The 13,358-nt window shown below is 37.7% G+C and overlaps 1 non-coding gene across 1 annotated transcript; it reads left to right on the top strand.

Annotated features, from left to right (window-relative positions):
* The first annotated feature begins 522 nt into the window (after nt 1-522).
* On the top strand, nt 523-629 carry LOC112209977 (U6 spliceosomal RNA). Its single transcript, XR_002944947.1, has one exon. It is a non-coding gene; the product is annotated as a U6 spliceosomal RNA (small nuclear RNA).
* The last annotated feature ends 12,729 nt before the right edge of the window (nt 630-13,358 follow it).

Here is a 13,358-nt window from a genome sequence, read left to right as displayed (position 1 = left end):
GTTGCCCAGGCTGGAGTACAATGGTGCGATCTCAGCTCACCACAACCTCCACCTCCCGGGTTGAAGCAATTCTCCTGCCTCAGCCTCCTGAGTAGCTGGGATTACAGGCATGTGTCACCATGCCTGGCTAATTTTGTATTTTTAGTAAAGACGGGGTTTCGCCATGTTGGCCAGGCTGGTCTCGAATTTCTGACCTCAAATGATCCACCCACCTCAGCCTCCCACAGTGCTGGGATTGCAGGCATGAGCCACCACGCCTGGCCAGTTTGAGTGCTATCAATCCACCCTTGTCTCCTGACTCTTCCTCCTCTTCATAGCGTTAATTGAGTCCATCTAGTGAGTTTTAAATTTTTGTTATTGTATTTTTGTTTTAAATTTTCCTTCTGAGGCTAGGTACTGTGGCTCATGCCTGTAATCCCAGCACTCTGGGAAGCCAAGGTGGTAGAATCACTTCAGTTCAGGAGTTTGCGACCAGTCTGGGTGACATAGCAAGACCCTGTCTCTACAAAAAGCACAAAAATTGTGCTCACTTCGGAAGCACATATACTCAAATTGGAACTATACAGTGAAGATTAGCATGGCCCCTGCACAAGGATGACATGCAAATTTGTGATGCATTCCATATTCTTGCCACAGTCTGCTGCCTGTTACTTTGCTTCCCTTCCCTGGATCCTGCCATAATGTCACAGGGCCCGTGAGGCCATAGCCTTCCCGTGTTCATCTCCCATTGCACCACTGAGGTTCGCGATTGGAGAAAAATCTGGCCAACCCCACTCAGGTGTGGCACCTTGCCACCTGCCCCTTCACGCAACAATAAATTAAATAAATAAATAAATAAATAAATAAATAAATAAATGTACAACAATTAGCCAGACGTGGTGGTACACGCTTTTGGTCCCAGCTACTAGGGAGGCTGAGGTGGGAGGATCACTTGAGTCCGGGAGGCAGAGGCTGCAGTGAGCTGAGATCATGTCACTGCACACCAGCCTGGGCAACAGAGTGAGACTCTGTCTTAAAAAAAGAGGGCCAGGCATGGTGGCTCATGCTTGTAATCCCAGCTGCTTAGGAGGCTGAGGCAGGAGAATCGCTTGAACCTGGGAGGGGGAGGCTGGAGTGAGCTGAGATTGTGACAGGGCACTCCAGCCTGTGTGACAAGAGCCAAACTCCGTCTCAAAACCTCAAAACAAAACAAAACAGTAAAACAAGGCTGGGTGCAGTGGCTCATGCCTGTAATCCTGGCACTTTGGGAGGCCGAGGAGGGTAGATTACCTGAGGTCAGGGGTTCAAGACCAGCCTGGGCAACATGGTGAAATTCCATCTCTACTAAAAATACAAAAATTAGGCCTGGCATGGTGGCTCATGCCTGTAACTCCAGTACTTTGGGAGGGCGAGGCAGGTGGATCACGAGGTCAGGAGATCGAGACCATCCTGGCTAACACAGTGAAACCTCATCTCTACAAAAATACAAAAAATTAGCTGGGCGTGGTGGTGGGTGCCTGTAGGCCCAGCTACTCGGGAGGCTGAGGCAGGAGAATCACTTGAACCCAGGAGGTGGAGGTTGCAGTAAGCCAAGATTGGTCACTTGACTCCCCCCCTGGGAGACAAAGCAAGACTCTGTCTCAAAACAAAAAACAAACAAACAAACAAAAACAAAAATTAGTCAAACGTGGTGGCGGGCACCTGTAATCTCAGGTACTTGGGAGGCCAAGGCACTAGAATCACTTGAACCAGGGAGGCAGAGGTTTCAGTGAGCTAAAATTGTGCCATTGCGCTCCAGCCTGGGTGACAGAGCAAGACTCCATCTCAAAAAACAAACAACCAAAAAAAAAAAAAAACCTAATAAAAGGATAGTAAGGAAATACTAAGCAACTCTACATATATAATCCCAAGAAGTTGGATGAAATGGACCAATTCCTTGAAAACTACAAACTACCAAAAAATACTCAATATGAAACATAATTTTTAAAATCTTGTAACAATGTTAAAAATGGAATTCATGGTTTTTCATTTTATTTTGTTTTATTTTGAGACTGCATCTCACTCTATTACCCATACTGGAGTGCAGTGGCACAATCACGGCTCGCTGCAGCCTTGACTTCCTGGTATCAGGTGATCCTCCCACCTCGGCCTCGTGAGTAGCTAGGACTACAGGTGCCTGCCACCACATCCAGCTATTTTTTTATTTTTTGTAGAGACGGGGTTTTGCCAAGTTGCCCAGGCTAGTCTCCAACTCCTGGGGCTCAAGCAATCCACCTGCCTCGGCCTCCCAAAGTGTTAAGATTACAGGCGTGAGTCACCAGGCCTGGCTGAATTCTTTTTTTTTTTATGACCAGATTTTCACAGTCAAATCTGATCCTTTTATTCTCAGAGTTCAAGTCTCAGCATTAAAATGTATAGCATCCGTATAACCTACCCTGTAGAAAGCTGCCCAGTATGTGCCAGGGCATGCTCCTTACCCCACACATCCTTACTGGCTAGAAGTTTCTAGAGGAGGAGACCCTATATGCAATGTTGGTCCACTATTTCTCCATTTTTCTATGGCTTAAGTAAAAGAAGATATTGACTTTGGGATGTCAGCTCAGAGATTGAACAAAGATGTCTCAGTGGATAGGACTATATGCTCTTAGCTGGGGAGTAAATGCCAGCTCTCACTTAAAATACATCCAGGGACCTTACTTCCTGCAAAAGTTCCTTCCAACTTTGAGGCCCTAAGAGATCACTAGAGATATGTGAAAGGCCTCTGAACTTGGTCCCACCACAGGCCAAGTTTGTATTAATTCTCAGGTGAAAACACATTAAACAGGTTTAACCTATTTTTTGATAGCCCAGAAATCAGTCAGTGGGGAGCCAAGAAAAGCTTTGAGGATGATAAAGTCATTTACTTTGTATTAACAGAAGTTAAGAAGTCCTTTTCTGGAACCTTTATTTGGAAGTCCACAATGCCTCCCTAACCAAAATAAATAAATCCTGCCCCCCGCCTCTTTTCTTCATAAGCCCCTGGTTACTGCACAGTATCCTCTATCCCCAAATATGCCTGGCTAATTGATCCTCTTAATATTAGGGAGTGACTTTCTCAGATGATTTCTTCCTAACCTTTTTGACTGCTTATAATCCTATTAGCAAGATTCTATCATAGAATATTAATGTGGTTGTATCTGATATAAAGATCTTCAAGATCCCAGATGGCCTTAAACATGGGCAATTGGACATATTTCCCAATGAGATTGAAATCATTAATGGGACTGAAGACGATTTTAATGTGAGGACAGAGAGGTAGCTGTGCTTTAATTTCTGTAACTTAAGATCATTCTAAGAACATCTAGTTATCTATGTTTTCATTTATTTAAGATTCATCTTTAATTATATTGTATACTTTTATTGCATTTCTATTACATTCAAAATTTTCAGATTTCTTCCTGTGTGAATCATACTGGGAATTCTACAACTCTTAAACTGGCCACTTGTTTAGTTTTTGGTTTAAAATTGTTGAAGGTAGTAGCCTAGATTTAGCACCACCTACTGGCTTCTCATGGAAAAAATTTATTTTTTCATTCACCAAGCAACCCACAGGGATTTAGATCAATTTAATTGTGCAGATCTTTTCAACTGCTTACTGAGAGAGAAGGAGGGAAAAAAGTTTCTATTTTGTAAGGAGAGAGGGTTTCCAAGATAACGATGGGGACGGAAGGAAAGAAGACCCACAAACTGAATTGGTATTGGATCACTATCTGACCTCAAACAGTTTACTATTTAAACTGTGACAAAGAAATAATCACAAACTGAAAACCTGCTAAATTTTCTAGAACTTTCTATGGGATGCTAAAATATAAGTATTGTTTAAAATCTTGGATTACTAAATTAATTTTGCAATGTCTATCTCAGTCTTGATATAAAGAAAGAAAGTTCTATTTGGAATTCTGTCTTGAGTGTGTGGTCTGTCCAAGAATATCTAAATGAATAACTTTCCATCATTGAAGATTAACACTTATTTTTTATATTTATTTTTCATGGTCATAAACAATCAAGTAGCACCCTAATTTTTTTCTTAACATGCATCAAATAGCCACACCGTGGTGGTGTATATACAAGGGGGAAAAGTTCCAAACATACAATTATAAAGACACATCCTTAGCCATAATAAATGTGTTACCTTTCTTAAAAATGATAGTTGGTTTATTTTCTCTAATTTGTATGAAAGTCTAGTGATTAAAACAGCTACTATAACAATACAAAAAAAGATGTCTTCAGAATACATAAATTGTTAATTAGAAAAATAATTTGATATGCTAAATATTTTCTTCCTAGTTAAAAGAAATGTGAAATATTTGGATAGCTGTTTCTTAAATGCAATATTTACTTATTTTAAGAGCCAGTAATAAGTATATAGAAATTCCAGTGAGAAGTATATGTCTGTTGCATTTTTGCAACTCTACCCCAATAAGAATGTGGTCATGTTTTGTTTACTGTTTACTGATAGTGTAAGCAACTAATTAACCTGGGCATTCATTGATATAACTATATTTCAAGTCTTCAAAAAGCTCCGTTATGGAAGTAGAAGAGAAGTGAAGGGGATATATAAGATAGTTTGAATAATAAGAACAAATTTGATAAAAATATTTCAATTACAGTTGATTTTTCTCTCTGTTTGAAACTTTTATTTTTATTTTATTTGTTTATTTTTATTTTTTCTTTCCAACTTTTAGTTTGAAGGGGTACATGTACAGCTTTGTTACATGGCTAAATTGCATGTCACAGGGGTTTGGTGTACAGATAATTTTATCAGCCGTGAAATCTTTATTTTTAAATGATGATTAGCTGAGACTTTAAAAAATAGTTATTTCTTTACTTCTTTTATCATACTGTCATTATGAAAACTCTGTGTTTTGCTATGAAAACCTGAAGTAATGATTAATTTTATTCTTCAAATTTTTATGGACTTCCAGAAAGTAAATAATATCATGTTTAAAAAGGTCTGTATCGATCTGCAGTTATTATTATTATTCTCTTATTAGTACTACTATCTACTACTTCCAGTGACTTGTACAAATGCTTGTAAAGATCCCACTTTCATAATTCAGTATGATTCTTTGATTTAATAAATTTCTCTTCAGTAATTGGCAGGCAACATAAACTTTCATTTTATTGGCAATAAAAACAGTTTGTTTTGCTACACCATGATTTTGAAAACAATATTCAATAACATGTAAGTAATACCTGATTTCTGAATGTATCAATAGCAAGTTACACTGTTAACAAGTTTACATAATTTTATTTGTCATCACCCTTCCTTTTATTATTAAATTTTGATCTGCAGACCACATAGATCTAACACAGCTGTTGCCAACTTTAATAGTTTTGTTTATCCTCATTGCTTTAAGATTTTTGATAATACATTGGGAATTTTGTTTTCTTTTGTTAGACATGTTAAATATCAAACTTACCTTGTGGAAAATTGACTTTGTGTTTTTCTAAATTCTTCCGTACATTTAAAAAGATTTTTGTTTGTTAGTTTTGAATTATCTTGCTATTTTTCTGGGACTGAGTCCTGGAAAATAAAGAGGCATTAGTTTAATGTCTTTTTCTATCCATTCGTAGCCACAGAGATGGCAGTCAGAGGACTTCGGTTAGTATTTAGGATTTATATTTTCTGGACTGTCTTTGCAGATTTCTCAGCTGGGGTCAAGACTTCAAGAGTTATTTATTTGACCACGTAAAAATCTAAATAGAGAGGAAAATTCTGGAGTAGAGCATGGAAGTCTTGCACTGGTCTTCTGGAAGATACAATAGCATGCATCCCCAAGTGCTCTTATATCACAAAACACTAGAGATTTGCTGTGCAGAAATATGTTTGGTAAAATTCCATTTAACTCACTAATATAGTTTTTGCTTAGAATAATATGGTTGAATTCTTCCCCAAACTTCAGAGTGGGAATTAATTGCATTCATACATAATCCATGTGTTTAGAGAAAATTTTTATACACATTTTGATAGCCATATGCTAAATAATAAGAGAAGCAACACATTTCTGAGTCATTTCAGAAATTATTAACAGGTGCGAGTAAGGAACAGCTATTTTTTCACTAAATCAAGATGACAGGGAAAGAAACTGATGTGTCAAATGAATGCAATTCCATTTGTACTTCCCCTCCATGATTAGATAATAATATTATTTTATATGTTGGAGGAAACTGAGACTTGCAGCTCAGAGCTCCACAGGTGGTAAAGGGAAATCTGACATACAAGAAGTCTTAAATGACACCTCATGTTTTTTCTTCTATACAGGGATGCTTCATTTGTGGAGAGGATTTTTTTGTTTCTTTTGTTTTTCCTAACATAAAACAACTGTTATTTATTTATTCTTGAGACATTACTTAAAATGTCTGTAGTTTGGCAAGTTTTCAACAGTGAGTGCTTACCACTAGTGAGTGCTTTGAGCAGAAACAAAAGAAAATTGTCCCACATAGATACTCTTAACTGGTCGTGAAAGGACCTTCGTGTGACCATGTCATCACATGTCTCTCCAAGACAGGTTTTCTGAAGAGAGTCAATGCATGGCATCACATTTGTGAGTTACCACTGTCGTTCTGTGGTTGGGTCAGAAGAGATGGTTCTCTGTCCTTAGTTGCTTTGCACAGAGCTTGGGAAACACATTGAACATTTACTTACTGAGTACAAAATGTAATCTCTACTCTTGAAGTTTTGCAGTGTGATGTGGAAAATTAGTCTTTTGTGCAAGGAAAACTGAACAGTTAGTTATTTCATAACACAGAGCTCTATAAATATAGGTGTCTTGTCTGTCTACCAACATCTCACCGTCAACATCATACCACCTCACAATTTTACTGTTACACGTATTTGGATGTGACATTTTTCAAGCTCATTTTATGTTTGTTAGTAACAAAACGCATATAAGTGTAACATATTATTTGAAGATTCTGTGTTTAGTTGCCTCTTCAGATGTGTAAGAAAGTCTTCCGTCATTAGTTTCCTTGGAACTTGAAAAAGTGAATATTTTCAATGCAGAATGGGAAACATAAACTATAGTGGAAACAGTGTGAATGAACATGATGAGATGGATTTTGAAGACTTGATCATAAGTCCACAAGTTGATAAAATCAGTGGATTTAGAGGTCAAAGTATAGGGAGGGTTAAATGCTGCCTTTGAATTTTGGAATCTGGATATCTTGAAAACAGGTGGTATAAAACAAAACAAGAGAAAGAAATATCTAGAGGAGAGCCTGATTTTGTTGGAGGTGGGAAAATGATTCAGATTTGAACATAGTAATTTGAAGTTCTGACGTTGACTTCTGGATTAAATGACCAATGTGCAATGGAAATTCAGGTCTAGAGCTGGGAAGACACTTAAGATTAGAAGGAGATATGACAGTATCATCTACATTGAAACTCTTGAGTGGGAATAAGTCCTGCATAAGTAGAAATTTGGGAACATCTGCATTTTTTTTTAGTGGATGTAAAAGGGGCTGATAAAAGGCAGAAAAATAGAGTTAAGATGATAGCCACTGAAACTCAGAAAAAGTGTATGGGGTGTGTGTGTGTGTGTGTGTGTGTATGTAAGTATTATTCAACAGAGCTAATGTTGCATAGGCTCAAAAGAAGGTAAGGCCTGAGATAAAAGCTTTGTAATCCATCATAAAAATCCATGAATTTTGAGAAGAAACTAAATGAATGTGATTGATGATCCTCAATATGATGTGGCAGCATCATAAAGAGGGCTGTTGTTCCCAGGATTGTGTGTGTCATGTGTGTGTGTGTGTGTGTGTGTGTGTGTGTGTGTGTGTGTGTATGGTGGTAACATGATCTAAATAGGAGGACCAGTAGGAAGTTTTTCTGGAATTAGCTAAATTGATTTGAAATGTATATTTATATGCAAAAATAGAGAATATTCTGAGAAAGAAAAGAGGGGGCTAACCAATTAGATAATAAAATACACTATAAAGCTTTTAAAAATAAATATATTTACTAGCTATGTCTACTGAAAAATCTTCAAAGCAATGTCTTTCAGGAAGCAATGAGCACATCTAGCGCACAAAGCAGGGCTTCTTAATATCATTCTCCACTCAAGAGGACAAGAGCCCTTTGGTCTTCCTTAACCTAGAATTGGCTGACTCTAAGTCTGGGCAGAAAAAATACAAGATGAGCCTGGGAGAACTCATTTTACCACAAAGTAAGGAAATGGTCAAAGACAAATAAAGCTGTATCATTGTAAACAAGTGCTAGCTTGAAGGGCCTTACAGTTGTGCAATTTAAATCAGTTTGAATTTCAAGAGTGAATTTAACATATTGTAAACATTGAATAAAGTAAAATCCATGAGTGTGTAATGATACTCTAAATAAAAAAATAAAAAAGAAAAATGACAATAATTAAATTGAAATAATTAAATGATTAGCCTGCCTTTCTTAGTTGATGAGGGACAGCTTTTCACAAAATAATGTGAGTTAAGTGTAAGAAATGTAAGAATTAGAAAATTACTGTTTGTAACTCTCAGTGAAGTAAGTGATTCAGTCAAAGATAATCAAGTGATAAAATCATCAATTAAAATTATTTTGGTAAATAATGTATTCTCATAGTGCTCAAGTATTAATTGCATCTGCAAGTCATCATTTTAAGTGACTGAATGATTTAACCCAACATCACCACTAGAAAACCTGACACTATGAGCCTCCTGAGGAGATGCCATATGAAGGCTACAGTGCCATTTGTGAAATGTTGTTGCTAGAATGTCTAACCTGAATCTAATAAAACCTGGTTAGATTTAACTTCCCGTTTATAGAAAAATTCAGAGAAAGGGCCAGTTAAACTAAACCATGAGGAAATAATGAGACAAATGCATAAGGTGAGGTATTCTACATTGAAGATACATACCAGCCCTGTGGCCTAGACTTGTAAAAAGTTAGTGCCAGTGTGGAGGGACTTTTCCAGAGTAAAAGGGACTAACGACAGACAAATGCAGTGCTTGAAGTTTTATTTTATTTCACTTTTTTGAAACGCAGTCTATAAAAAAATTTTGGTAGAATTGGGAAATTTTTCATATGGGCTAGAAAATAAATCATATTAGGAGATGTGTGCTGAATTATTTGGGATAAATATGCAGTGATACAGGCAACTGAATTTTCTTTCTTTTCCTTTTTCTTTTCTTTTTTCTTTTTTCTTTTTTTTTGACAGAGTCATGCTCTGTTGCCCAGGCTAGAGTGCACTGGCATGATTTTGGCCCACTGCAACCTCCACCTGCTGGATTCAAGCAATTCCCCTGCCTCAGCCTCCTGAGTAGCTAGGATTACAGGCGTGTGCCAACACGCCCAGCTATTTTTTGTGTTTTTAGTAGAGACGGGGTTTCACCATGTTGACCAGGCTGGTCTTGAACACCTGACCTTGTGATCCGCCTGCCTCGGCCTCTCAAAGTGCTGGGATTACAGGCATGAACCACCGTGCCCAGCCCACAACTGAATTTCTTATGAGTCATCAAAGGAGGGAGGGAGTGTGTGTTTGTGTGTGTGTGGTTGTGTATGTGTGCATGTAAAATAAATAATCATTTGTTAACCAACTTTGAATCAGGGAGTGCTTATGCTGGTTTTATTGTATTATTCTTTCAAGTATTCCATCTATTTGACTTTTTTTCATAAAGAAAGTTGAATAGTCTATTAGTTGCCACTGAGAAAAAAATATGTTTATTGAGGTTAAATAGAAGCAGAAGTCCAATTGCCCATGTTTAAGGCCATCTGGGATCTTGAAGATATGGAGACAAAAAGAAGTTTAATGTTAAATTGTGGGAAGGAAATATTACTCATGAAAGTAATTAATATTACTGAAGTCAGGATATTTTTAAAGCCACAATAAGGAAAATCTGAATGTATATTTATGTTTTTCAGGATAGAATCCCCTTGCAGGAAGAGGTGGAGGTATAATAGAAAGGAAAATAATTTTTCAGGGTCAATTTCAGGATGTTCTAAGAAGGTTAGGTGATTAGTAGTAGCACAGGGAGAGGCTGGTCACATCTCAGAAGAGGAAGGGAATTGAATCAGTTCATTACTTAAAGTAAGTAACTCATTATTTATTTAACAGATTCTTTTGAGCATTTTCTTTGTAAGTACTGTGCTGGAGGATGAGGATTCTGTGGTAAATAAAACAACTGATAACAACCCTTCTAATGGGGACTTCAGTCTTCTCAGATAATTGTAAATGAGGTCCTAGCTTGAGATTAACTGGTATGGGGATAGGAGCCAGGAGAGTGTAGTAGGAAATAAGCATGAAGTACAGAAAAGATTGTAGAGCCATAATGAGGAACTTGGCAAAATTAACATTTGTTGTCACTTTAGTCAACACAGTTACATCACTTCTCTAGCAACACTTAGCCTGTAATCTGAGTGGGTTAAGGAAACAGCTGAGGATTACTTGGTTAGAGACTAGCAAGGCATCCACTTTGTATAAAACAAAGTGATGAGCTTTCCAGAGGTAGTGAATAAGAAGACATAAATTAATCTGGGCTGAGAAAGAGAGCAAGGGCAGCTCCACGAGATGAACAGAATAAGAACTGGTAAGATTTGAGAGCCTGAAGAGCGGGATGAAAATGAATAGCAGGCTCACTAATTTTAGTAGAATGAGAATAGCGCAAGGATGGATGGGTTTGGTCAGAAAAGAATATTGTATTTCCAGCGTTTGACAGTGGAACATCATCAAATGGTGAATAAATTTTAGAGTATGGTAAAGCATGTGGCTAAGAAAGGAAGACACTGCTGATGTTGAGAAGTTAAGATATTGTGAGGTGAAGCTGAGTATTAAAAGTGTAATTTTGAAAATGTGATTTAAAAAGCCTGTAACAGGACGACAGGTGAGAAGGTGGAACAGAAAACTGTAAATGTGTCAAAAGTATCAAGACATTTTTAGAGCTTTACAATCAACTAAGAACAAAACAGATTTTTTTTTTCATTTGTGACTTCTAGGACTTTAGTCCTTTCTTTGGAACATTTTGTAGAAAGCTATAGATATGTAATGTGTGTATGTATCTTGCTTGCATTTGAAAAGATTTTTCAGTTAGTACAGAAATAAGTTCTGCAGTGGATACAGCAATGCAACCCTTTATAAGGAATTCTCTTATCAAAACCAAGGAAGTAAATATGGGATCCTATAATCAAGTATAACAGTGAATGATTCAGTTAGAAAGGAAAGCTACAGAGTATTTGTTAATACATTTTTATTAACATCAGAAGTCCAGATAGCACATAGGTAGCTATATTTACTGCTAGTTCTGTTGCTGCTGCTCTGTTGAGATCTCATTCCATTTATGAACCAACATTCTGGACCAGACTGATTGATAAGTGCTTAGTCAGATAGAGCCTCATCTTTGCAACACTATGAGAGTATATTATCATAGATAATAATATTTAGGAGAAAATGGAGGATCACACAGTTGACTTGTTCAATGTCTTAGTGCTATTAAATGGCTGAGTAAAGATCTGAACCCACGAGTTTTTGGCTTCACAACTTGTATGTGGACTACTGTGTCTTGTTCGAAAGATGGAAAAAAGGAGATACTTGATTGGTACATCAATAGATCAGCAACGTTTGTCCAATAAAATAGACATGCTCACATAATTAATGCCCCCACAATAGCTCCCTATGCACAGTATGTTAAAAACACACAATGCTTTCATTTAGAACTGTAGTGCAATTGATTCTGATTCTAGCCCCTCTTTTCAGAGTTGTCCATAATGTTTCTTCTGTGGGCATAAAGGATGAGAATTTCAACAATTGTATAATTAGACAATGTTTGTCGGGGATCTATTACATGTAAGTCACTGTTTTTTGGGCCAATATGGTGAAACCTTGTCTCTACTAAAAATACAAAAATTAGCTGGGCATGGTGGCGTGTGCCTGTGACCTCAGGAGGCTGAGGAAGGAGAATTGCTTGAACCCAGGAGACAGAGGTTGCAGTGAGCCAAGATTGCACCACTGCAGTCCAGCCTGGTGACAGAGTAAGACTCCATCTCAAAAAAAAAAATTAAAAAAAGCAGAAAACATTGGTCTTACCCTCATGAGTAGACAGTTTTCTGGAAAAGGAAATGCTCCATGTGAAAAGTGACAATGCATAAAGTTATGAGTATTAAGAAAAGTAAAGATGATTGCTTGTAGTTCTTTAGGTTATTAAGGCACTTGAACAAACTAGAATGCAATTTCTTTCTCTCCTTACTAGTGACTTGGTGAGTCCTCAGGTTGGGAGATTAGGTATTACTCTCTTTCCATTCTTGTATTCTTTGTATTCCAAAGTCAGGAATATATGACAGTGTAGAGAAGAGGTGTGTAGAAGAAGTCTTGACTCTTTGTATTCCAAAGTCAGGAATACATGACAGTGTAGATAAGAGGTGTGTAGAAGAAAAAGTAAAGGGGGCCAAGTGAGAGGAACAACAGCAACAAAAAGATTTAGAGAAAAATGTCTGGAAAAAAACTGGAAGATGAAAGTAAATTGTGAAATTTTGAGGAAAATAGGAGAGGGTCAGGGTAGAGGTACAACTAACATGAGTTTGCACCTTTGTATTTATCCTTATTTTTATGCTTTACTATATAGCCTATTGTTTGGGAGAATGAAGTTTATTCTGGAATATATTGAGATTACTCAAACATTCAAATAAACTTATTAGAAACTGTTCAGTACTATAAAATATATAAAATGAATTTAGAGATATATATGCTTTTAGATTTTTTACAATGGCTCTAATGATATAGCTTTATTGATAATTGAAAGTAGATTAGTGAACCAATAGTATGAAAATATTTTGTTTTGGGCGGTAGCCAAGATGGCCAATTAGGAATAGCTCCAGTCTACAGCTCCCAGCATGAGCAACAGAGAAGATGGGTGATTTCTGCATTTCCAACTGAGGTACCAGGTTCATCTCACTGGGGAGTGCCAGAGAGTGGGTGCAGGACAGTGAGTGCAGTGCACCATGCATAAGCCAAAGCAGGGAGAGGCATTGCCTCACCTGGGAAGTGCAAGGGGTCAGGGAATTCCCTTTCTTACTCAAAGAAAGGGGTGACAGACAGCACCTGGAAAATCGGGTCACTCCCACCCTAATACTGCCCTTTTCCAGTGGGCTTAACAAATGGCACACCAGGAGATTATATCCCACACATGGCTTGGAGGGTCCTACACCCATGGAGCCTCACTCATTGCTAGCACAGCAGTCTGAGATCAAACTGCAAGGCAGCAGTGAGGCTGGGGGAATGGTGCCCACCATTGCAGATGCTTGAGTAGGTAAACAAAGTGGCCAGAAGCTCGAACTGGGTGGAGCCCACCACAGCTCAAGGAGGCCTGCCTGCCTCTGTAGGCTCCACCTCTGGGGGCTT

Source organism: Pan troglodytes, chromosome 6, assembly GCF_028858775.2.
Source record: "Pan troglodytes isolate AG18354 chromosome 6, NHGRI_mPanTro3-v2.0_pri, whole genome shotgun sequence".
In the NCBI taxonomy this organism is placed as follows: Eukaryota; Metazoa; Chordata; class Mammalia; order Primates; family Hominidae; genus Pan; species Pan troglodytes.
The sequence above is the reverse complement of the archived record's forward strand: the minus strand, read 5'-3'. Positions and strand labels throughout refer to the sequence as shown.